Source organism: Ochlerotatus camptorhynchus, unplaced genomic scaffold (genome assembly GCF_037179485.1).
Source record: "Ochlerotatus camptorhynchus isolate MF236.1 unplaced genomic scaffold, CSIRO-AGI_Acam_v1.1 ptg000213l, whole genome shotgun sequence".
Lineage (NCBI taxonomy): Eukaryota > Metazoa > Arthropoda > Insecta > Diptera > Culicidae > Ochlerotatus > Ochlerotatus camptorhynchus.
The window spans coordinates 1,305,759-1,315,814 of record NW_027040703.1 but is presented as its reverse complement, the minus strand read 5'-3'; the positions used below and the strand labels follow the sequence as shown (position 1 = coordinate 1,315,814).

The 10,056-nt window shown below is 39.2% G+C and overlaps 1 pseudogene; it reads left to right on the top strand.

The window, feature by feature from the left end:
* Positions 1 to 8,466: 8,466 nt before the first annotated feature.
* Positions 8,467 to 9,546, top strand: LOC135703473 (5'-3' exonuclease PLD3-like; annotated as a pseudogene).
* The last annotated feature ends 510 nt before the right edge of the window (positions 9,547 to 10,056 follow it).

The window sequence follows — 10,056 nt, the reverse complement described above, 5'->3', positions numbered from 1 at the left end:
TAGTCAAAGTGCATAACTCTGGATGGGAGCACACCATCAATTACTGTCAATGGTCGAAAGGTACAGTAGCAGCACCTACCCCACCCGTGTCCCCTCGAGATCGTCAAGTCGACGAGCACCTATCATGGTAGAGGTAAACAATAGTTGCAATTTCCAAACCTACGACTGGATGCCTTCCTTCAAATAACAACTGAAGTGCGGTAAAAAATCGGTAGAACTGTGTCAAACACATCGTTGGTACTTGAGCTGTCGGTGAAAAAAAACCGATTTGTACCTTCCTTAAAAGTTGGCCTAGCTCGCTATTCTAATATCTATATGCAATCTTCACACTGCCGTACTCTAACGGAACTATCAACTCTGTGCTTTCATCTACTCCATCTATCGTATAAAAATTACCACTACAGTCTGTTATTTGAAATTAGCATTTTCAACTATGTAAATCGTTGACTTCACGTAGAAGTAATACTAAAAACATATAGTCAAAGTAATCGTCAATTGTTTTATTTGTTAACAAAACTACATGGTAATAACAGCAACTCGATGATTAAAATGGAGCTCGTCTGCCTAGTGGCAAACGTTTTTGCTTACTGAGCAGAAGACCGTGGGTTCAATCCCAAGCTACTTCGCGTTATATGATCGTTAGAACAACAATTCAGCTTATCGTTTACCAAAACGAACCTTGCTTCAAACCCTACCCTATTACCAAATATCCCAGTGATTCCTTGTGGAAGTGCAAAGGTCTTTTCGGCTTCCATAAAAGCAAGTGTCAGTGTCAACACATTCCTACCCCTTCCTTTCTTGACCTGTGTTCAGGTCAGATTTTACACATTGAGGATGATTGCTAATTCCAAGCATGGTTTGTTGGTTCTCTGTGTAATTACAGCTGGTATGGCAATAACAGAGTAGCAACCGTGGGCGTTTAATCATGCTCATGCGTGCTTAAAATTATCTTAATCTCATTATCATGAGCTGTTCATTGACAGATAAAATCTTTTGAAAACTCCTACTGAAATGCTCACAAAAAAAAATTATCAGTTGGAGTTGACTCCTTATTTGAACCATGAACCTGTTTGAACCTTGAATTCTTTGACAAGTTGAAGTTTTTCAAAAATCAAACCATAATTATCCAGAAACTATTTCTCTCTTGATATCATGAGCTAATAAATGCTTCAAGTCCATATTCTGCAGAAAAAGACCATTCATGGTAATTGTTAACCCCCTTCTTGGAAAAGGGTCTTCCACGAAGGGCATAGCCAGGTTTTGAAACAGGTGGAGGACCAACATTTTTTTTTAAGATGAACCATTAGGACTGATGCCAACAGGCTGAATGCCATTAGGCCGAATGTGATTAGACCAAAGGGGTAACTCCCGGACTAAAGCTGTCTACAATGACCATAAATGCGACATTGTAGAGAGAGTTCTTCCATAATAACACTGCCGGCCAGTGAGGATTAGAGGGAATACACACATACACCACCCTCCTTTCCGGATATCCCTCTCCGGGATCCCCAAATTGTTTAACTCCGTCACTTTGTGAACCCCCTTTCGAGGATCCCAAAGACTAACCAGCCAATGACTGAAAGTCTCTTTAATAAAGTGACCTAACCTAACCTAATATAACCCCTCGGGTTTTTTAACAACACCTGTGGTGTAGTGGTAAGCGTGATTACCTCTCTCATAAAAGGTCTGGGTTCAATCCCAGTCGGTGCCGCCGGGATTTTCTGAGGCATAAAATCTTCGGAAGGGAAGTAAAGCCTTTGGTCCCCGGTCCATGAGTTTGAATGGTCGATAGGTTGGGTCCAGGTGTGGCAGCTGCCTCCCTGGCATTAGTAGAATTGGTACTCAGTACGAAAAACAAGATCGACGGAAAACAAATCAAGGATAAAAAAAATAACCCCTCTGGCTACGCCTATGTTTCCAACTCCCTACTTATGACGTTTGACACCCTATTTTAGATTGATTGAAATGTTTGAAAACAGTTTAGTAGTAATCTACAGATCTTCAAAAGTTCGGATGATTATCAGGACCCGATTTTGAACCGTTTGAGCACAGTGTAGTAACAATTTCAAATTTTGAATCATAAAAAAATAAAAAACACTTGAATTGCAAATCACCAAACTACCAATTACCTTCAAATTATGTGAACAGCAAAAACTCATTATCCAACTTTCCTTTTCTTTGCCATTACACTACGCCGAGAATCATTTGTCAACATTGATGCTTTCTTTTCATCAATGTCCACAAAGAGGAAAGCCGAAAAGTGCCGCCAAAAAAACATTCACCCAATCAAAATTGCTGCCCGTTTACCAGCAAATCCCAGATTAACCACACCGGAAAACAATGCGTCCAATGGGATTTAGGAAATTGTCATTTACGACTCCATATGTCAACTACTGCAAGGGTCAAATTTGCGTGCATGCACGTTTTCGATATTTCACTTCGGCTCATCAACGGGCTTGACTGGGGAACCGATACCTACGGGTTTGTTCAATATTTGCAGTTGAAAAGAAACGAAAATATTTGTAAATTGACTGACTTAATTCAATTTCGTTACGGTTTAATCTTTCCTTAGGATAGTTTTCAGGAATGAAACGAAATATGAGCAGAGGTTTTGAAATGGAATTATCGCCGATGTGCAATCAAAAATAGCAAGTTTCGATAATTGTTGCTGTCCAAAAAATAAATTGTCGTGAAAGGTAGCAAAAACACCTGTTCCATTGTACAGCTTTGGATTGATAAAGACATCAGATTATCACGTCATCAAAAATGCACACTTAAATATCTACTCAAAGTTTCCTTATGTAAACACCGAGAGTGAACTTTTACCACTTCTTCGTGTTCGACATGTTTTCAGCTCTCGTTTCTCGCTACGGTTGACTTACAAAACTCTATTATTTGAGAAACCATAGAGTTGAAAAAAAAGCCATTTAACGAACGGATCAAAAATAAATAAATATCTCCTGAATAGCAAATAGAAGAACATAATTATGAAAATTGATTGTCCAGTTTTTTTCCCGCACTGTCAATTGTCTCCGTGGCAAAGCCATTTATCCTCGGGCCGTATTTTTCTTCATAAAAAAAGCTACACAACAATGACAACCATCCGTAAGCAGATAATTGGAAGCGAGCAAACCTGGTGGCTGCTGTGCTGCTGCTGTGACGATTGAACAGTAAAAGGACAAGCCCAAAAATTGGTTTCAGCGACTGGCACTGCAAAGGAATGTTTTAATTCTCTTTAAATAATGAGACGATATGGTAGATCGGTTGGTTTGAAGCTTGGCAAAACATCTGCGCGTAAAAAATCTCTGCCCACGGCTAAATGTGATTGTCCTGGACATTGAATTTTCATGTACCCCAATTTGGAATGGCACTTTGATAAGATCACTCGTGAAGAAGTGGATCGCAAGGACTTTCACCGGGACATAAGGTGATTGGTAATTTGGATTAATAAATGACACAATGTTTCTATTCACATCCAGTGATCACAATCCAATTTATATTATTTGGTAACGCCTAGTCTAATCCATCATATGATGAACAATTTTGTGAATCAGTTGGGATGGATGGAGATAGGGATGAGTAAATTACATGCCTTTTACGATTCATTTTAAACAATGCTCATACTTGATTACCGTCCGAGCCAAGTCAGTAACAAACTCCGTTTTGTTATTGCATTAAAAATGCGACACAGGTACACATGTCATTCCAGGAACGGTCAAACTTTTAAAAACTATCCAATCTAAAGAATCGTTTTACAACTGTCCAAACTGGAACATCAACTTCCAAGGACACCCCAAACTTTATGCTCTCCAGACCGATCGCAAAGTCCAGCAAAAAATAGAACACTTTTTAATCACCATATTTAAATTTATGACGTCCTTCCAAATCTCCTCTTCCTGGATCCCAAAAATCTAAAACTCAAATCAGCCCAAAAAAGATTTAAACTAGATCAAACATTCCATTCTAGAGCTCATGGACCCTGGTTGGCTTGCTCTGATTTTTTTACGATCGTCCACAAAAAGCGTAACAATTTCCTGTAAACCCAAGGGGATCGTAAAATCGGTCTTCGCTGAGAAAAACTAGAGCACGACCTTCGGCCTCTCGAGGAAACCATCAGGAACGAGCGTGACCATCGACAGACCATTTTACGGAGGCGCAATAAAATCTTTACGTCATAATATTTTTATCCCTAGCGGATGGGATCTTTTTTTTCGGCTCTCGACTATGCTAATGGCAGAATTAGGTCATTAAATCAAACCCAGAAGCACGCTGCAGGGTCTGATCTAGATTTCTTTGTTTAAGGTGCTCTCTTTTTTGAGCCACTTCCAGAGCGGCTCTAGTTTTACTTCAAAGGTCATAAAATGTGTGTGTGTGTGTCTGTGTGAATTACGTCACTTTGGCAGTTTGCTGCTGGAATTGTGTCTTGGACCCCGGACTGAGCACGTTTTGACCTTCCGGAGGGATGAAACTTTTTTGGGCATTTGTATAAATTTTTATGGCTGGTCAGTTTTTGGGGGCAGGACTTTCCGATGGCTAAATGACTTTTTTTCATTACGGTCCAGAAAGAATGATGTTCGGAGGGATGTCGAGTTATATTGTAGGTTGCCTGAAAGTTAGTTTTGACATTAAATAATATCAGGGGTTTTTTTATACTCTATTTATTAAATTGCTCACTATGGCTTCAGAAAAAGAATAAATGAATGAATCGTCCACTTCAATAAATCGAAACAAACTAATTTCTAAATGAAATGTGACACTTGTTGCATATTCTATCAATTAGCAAGCTAATTTTTCCTCTCTTTCGGCCTGAGTCGGTATTGTTCAAACGTATCCGCTTACTTCGACAAGCGTCTCATGCTGCTCTTCCGAGAAAAATGTTCGGTTCACTTCCAGTTCAAAGCAACGAAAAAGTAAAAATTCCTTCGTGATCAGTTCAAAATTTGTCATGTAACACTGCACGAGTTCTATAGGTGCTAATTGCCAATGCCGACCCCGTAGCACAAACATTTCCAATGGAGTGCTTGTGAAAAAAAAAAAGATTCAGTGTGTCTCTTATTCAAGACACTCACTAGTTTGAAGCAAACTAAAGCAGGCGGAAAATCGCATGCTTAGAACAGCCACATTTAATTGAATAATTCGGAAGAATCAACAAATACCGAAGTGTTTAAATTTACTAATATTGAAACCTATTTGAACAAAAAAATATTTTAATTCCAATCGATTGGGTTTTTTTTAAATTAGTTCGTTTATTTACTAGGCATTGTCGTGTGCGACACTTTGTGGAGCCAAAAATCAGTTATGTTTGAATTAACATTTTAAACGGCAGTAGTTCTAGGCTATTATTGGTTATCAATCACTCGTGGCGGGCTCGAAGTTAATGGGTAAAAATTTCGATTGAAAGGAGCTAGGTAGTAAAATGGTTTCTGAAATCTCGGACGGTTGACCAAATCCTGGCTGGGCAGGGACAAGTAGCACAGAAACAGGAGGATAATAAGACTGGGACACAATGCCTGGAAATTGTTTGGAAAGGAGAGGATGGTCTCATCAAACTCTAACATCAGACAAACAAAAGAAATTCGTAGATCACCTGCATGTAGGGAAGATCACCGCTTCCCAATACATCTCTTACTTCACGGAAGGGTTATCTACATCGGGCCACTAGGGTATCCAGCAGTCGTCCTCTAAAGGCGTCATTACCCGGGCAATACCAAACTGCGTGATCGATGTCATCATAACCGGTTCTACACCTACATATATTGCTGTCAACGAGGTTTATTCTCAAGAGATGTGCGTCTAGCGAGTTGTGGTTGGACATCAGTCTTGACATCACGCGAATGAAGCCCCGACTTACATCCAGGCCATTGGACCACGCTCTCGAAGAAACATTTTGAATAATGGAATGTAACCACCGCCCAAGAGAATTACTTGTCCAATCGGTTTGCCAACTTAAAAGAGAACTCTGACGTGCTGATGGGAAAAATTTATCTTGTGAATTCTTCAATCATAAATCTCGCCTTGGGTTACGGGACGCAATTTCAGCCTAGCCCCTCACTTTGGCCAATCAAGCAAATAACTCATTTATTCAAAATAATACACAATAGTAATGAAAAACTACTACCACATCTACTGTGAAATTCAAATCCGTAAATTAATTGCCTATTTTTAGGACAAATTTAGATCATTTATTGCTTTTTTTCAAAGCACAAGTTTAGAGATTTTTTTTTAAATTTTCGATTTCTAGGCGCCACAGTTCGAAAAAGTAGTGTAAACTTATGTTCAATATGATGCACGATGCACATAAATGGAGCGTAACATTTCATATAAATTTACATTATATATCATGTAAAGTTCTGACACATTTCATGCAATGTAGCAAATATTGTATACAAAAGCCCATATTTGTAAACAACATTGTTTACAAGTTGCTCGGTTGCGTGAAATGAAATTTAAGTTTACGTGAATGAATGTTTACATAACAATTAAAATTCAGAATTTTTATCTGTGTATGTACTAACGAAAATCTTTGCTTCGTCGGTCATCAAAAAATCTGATAATTTTGTGAATTGAAAGGACTTACCTTTTGTAATATGCTATCCTGATACTTCAGCATCACACTCAATGCAAAAATCACCGATGAGTTTTCAAGTTCAAAAATTCATTGCTTTATATTTTGGCGTTATTAATTGTTATTACTATTGTTTGTGCATCAGGGGTTGGAAAACTAACGCAACATGCATAGGCATGATATCAATTGACATTCTTCATTCCTTTATTTAACGTCGGTCTCTGCTCCGCAATCTAGTGCCAATCACCGACGGACATCGATTGGCATCCATTAAAGGCAATCGAATGTGCAAGAAGGCATCTTCCACATCTGTGTAGGATATCACACCCATTCAACAAACATGGGCCGGGACCAACGGCTTTACTTCCCTTCCGAAGGAAGACGTGGCCAGAGATTTTTATGCCTCAGAAAAATCCCACCGACCTCGGCTAGGATTGAACCCAGACCCATTGGGGTGAGAAAGCAGTCACGCTTACCACTACATCACCGGCACCGGCAATATATCAATTGACGTTTGAGTGGTTTTTATTAGTTTAAAGCTGGAATGATTTTTCGGCGTTGTGAGTGTGAGTGCGTGAATATGCATGAGAATCTCAAGCGTGAATTTTTGTTTTTGTCGCATTCGCACGCGAGTTCATTATCGCAGGGGGCTCAATGACTGAGATTTGAGAATAATTTTCCGAACACTGATCACACTTTTCACTCTTGTTGCAATTTTGGAAGATTTAACGGTTTTTCCTCTTTATAACTGTGGGCGTAATTTTGAGACATGATCCTACTTATTTAATAACTTTGTTTTTGGTATTGATGAAACCATTTGCGTTGACGACGACTCTGCGACTGTTCACTCCTATAGGAAAACCGCATAAGTAAAGTAAAGTAAATGTCGAATTTCGTGAAATATGGCGAATCGTTTCTTATCTTTTCACTCTACTGAAAAATCCCGTAGACAAAGAACAACATGTGAAAAGGGCATACGAGATTTTTGTAAAAAAAACCGTCTTATTCCTTTTTCTCGCCACCCATATGTCACCAACGCAAACCATCAACATTACCGGTAAGAGGAAGCTTTCTCCTTCCCGATGTTGTTGTTGTTTTGCATGGGTGACTCGCGGTGGGCGAGAAAAGGGCCTACAAAGGTTTGTTTACAAAAAGCTTGTATGCTCTTTTCACATGTTGCTCTTGAAATGTTTCCCTTTGGTACAAACGCTATTTCTAAACAACCCAAATTTGAGTAGAATCTACTCATATCCGTGGAAAGTAGGGTACCCCAAATTGAGCAAACAAAGTTGGAACTGACAAAATGACTAATGGAAAACATCAACCTGAATCCGAACGAGGTTGTTCATTTGTCATCTTGTCAGTTCCAACTTTGTTTGCTCAATTTAGGGTAGGCCTTCTCAAATTTGGTTTGTTTAGAAGTACCGAACAGTCAATCCTGCCGCCAAAAAGAACTTCCCGCCACATGAAACTGACCCATATTTGAGTACCGTACACTCAAATTCGCAAAAGCTTAGATCACTCGTAGAATGAATAATTATTTATCAAATATGAGCAAATGACACGCATATTTGAGTGACATTTTCTCATTTATGAGTGACATTAACTCATATTTGAGTAAAAATTTACTCATTCTATGAGTGACCTACGTTTTTGCGAATTTGAGAGAACGGGATTCAAACATAAGTCAGCATAGTTGAAGATGCTAATTTCAAATAACAGACTATAGTGGTAATTTTGATACGATAGATGAGGATATGAAAGTATAGAATTGATAGTTCCGTTAGAGAACGGCAATGAGAAAATTGAAATAGAGAGTAGAAAGTGAACAAGGACAACTTTTTAGGGTACAAATCGGTTTACCAAACTCCTCCGTTGGAGAGGGATGGTGAGGGGTTTTCATGGAAGGTTGCAACATTCAAATAGTGGAAAGCATTTCGGAAGGATTGATCTATCCTAAAGGTAGTCCTTCGTTCATGTCTACCTATGAGGCTTGGAAAAAAATTTTCGGCTTGGATCATTCTATTGGACGTTGAATCGAGAAGACGTGTACAATAACTCTAGTGCCTGGCAAGGAGAGGATATCTTCAAACTTCTACTCGAAACAGGGTTGGCCGGTAACATTTCAATAAAAATAGCGCACCGACGGCAGCCAATCAGTGTGTCGATACGGAGATTCTTGCCAACCGAAACGCCGCAAAATTTCTATCCGTACATTTTCCTCGACTGTTTGGAGGAGAAGTATTGCATACCAAAACGGTGGGTAATCGACAGAACGCATTTCTATGTGGGTAGCGTGAACACGGATTGGTGATCGCTGACTCAGGTCAAGGAACTAGGAGTTCTGGCTACCAATTGCTCGTGTTTATCGAAAGATATTGCTAAGATATTCGACGTGTACTGGGACATGGGTCTTCCTGATGCACAGTCACGATGTAGACGCCATTCTGGACATTATTCAAAGAGCCGAAAAGTTTATCCACATATCGGTAATGGACTACATTCCGCTAACTCTGTACACGGCTAAACCGCACTACTGGCCTATCATCGAAGACGCACTTCGTAGGGCCGCGATCGATCGAAAGGTTTCCGTCCGATTGCTCATTTACTACTGGAAGCATTCGCGTGATTCGGAAACCCATTTCCTCAACTCAATTCAAGCGTTGTCTCAGTGCATGAAAGGAGTGGAAATCGTTAAGAGATTCTTGGTCCTGGCCAGCGAAGATCAACAAAAGATTCCTTTCGGACGGGTGAATCACGACAAATACATGGTTACGGATAACACTGCCTACATTGAGACGTCCAACTGGTCTGGTGACTATTTTATCTACACGGCTGGAATAGGTTTGATCATGTCTTCGTTCACGCCAAACGCCACCATCGTCGGTGATTTGCAGGTCATTTTCAAACGAGATTGGAATAGTAAATACGCTGTTAAATTCGATTCGATTATTGATGTTTTTTCACAATCATTTTTCTAGAATAAGGATAGAACGGAGACTTCGATCCGATACATTGAGATCCTCCGTCAATTTAGTGGCACTACGTCGAGGATTTCTCTTAAGGTGCCTCTTGACGATCTTTACCATGGCAGGTGTCACCACAGTAGCTCGACGCACAGAGGAGTAACTGGAACAAAAACCTGGCCAAAATTATATTCACTGGTTTTGAGCAATTTTCTGCTAATATATATTAAAATATTTAATAATAATAGGTATAAAGACTTCTGTTAACTTTAAGTTTTAAAATCCATCTACTTAGCAGTGCATATCTGGCCTTTCATCATCCATACGAATAAAAAAAGTAATGGGTTTTGAAAGTAGGAGTTACAGATTTTTTTTTCGATCAGCAGACTATAAAGCACGCAATATTGACTAAAAATTATGCATTTTCGAGGGAAACTTTACAAATTTTACCCATTTTTGATTAATTATGACTCAAAATAGAATAACTTTTACTCATTTTTGTAGTAATAATTACTCATTTGTGAG